This window comes from Lupinus angustifolius, chromosome LG13 (assembly GCF_001865875.1).
Source record: "Lupinus angustifolius cultivar Tanjil chromosome LG13, LupAngTanjil_v1.0, whole genome shotgun sequence".
Classification (NCBI taxonomy): Eukaryota; Viridiplantae; Streptophyta; class Magnoliopsida; order Fabales; family Fabaceae; genus Lupinus; species Lupinus angustifolius.
Genome location: NC_032021.1, coordinates 8,737,471 through 8,738,022, shown reverse-complemented (window position 1 = coordinate 8,738,022; position 552 = coordinate 8,737,471).

Here is a 552-nt window from a genome sequence, read left to right as displayed (position 1 = left end):
AATCCAGGGGTTGTCAGAGATTGCCTAGTTTGGCCTGTGAGAACTGTCCGATCCAACAGGGTACCTCCCCAGGAATACAAGGGACTCGTCTCACCCAGACTCTCCCTCAAGACATTTTTGGCGAATCACCGTCCAATAAGTGCCGTCCCTACTTACATCATGATGCTCTACGTCGTCCCATCATTTCCTCTCCACTACTTCATGGTCACAATGCAATGCATTCCTAGTTAGAGTCAAATGCAATGTCGTAATCAACACATGATCGGCCCATCCTTAAGCCATCTCCCGACAAGGAATGCTTCTCGTGGGACCCGATAGTACGTCAACCGTACATGCTCAAGGTAACATCTCAATCACTACAACCCATCACCGAATAATCCTGGACGGTCACATGACCAAGTCGCTTACGGTCGGTCGGTCGTTGGTCAGTGATATCATGTATCCTTACTAGGGTACCCCCTAGTTCACGACCTCAAGTCAGATACTTGCCCAACAAGGCATAAACATAATCAATGCTTTCACCCTACCCGGGTTCTTCGCATCTAAGCCATG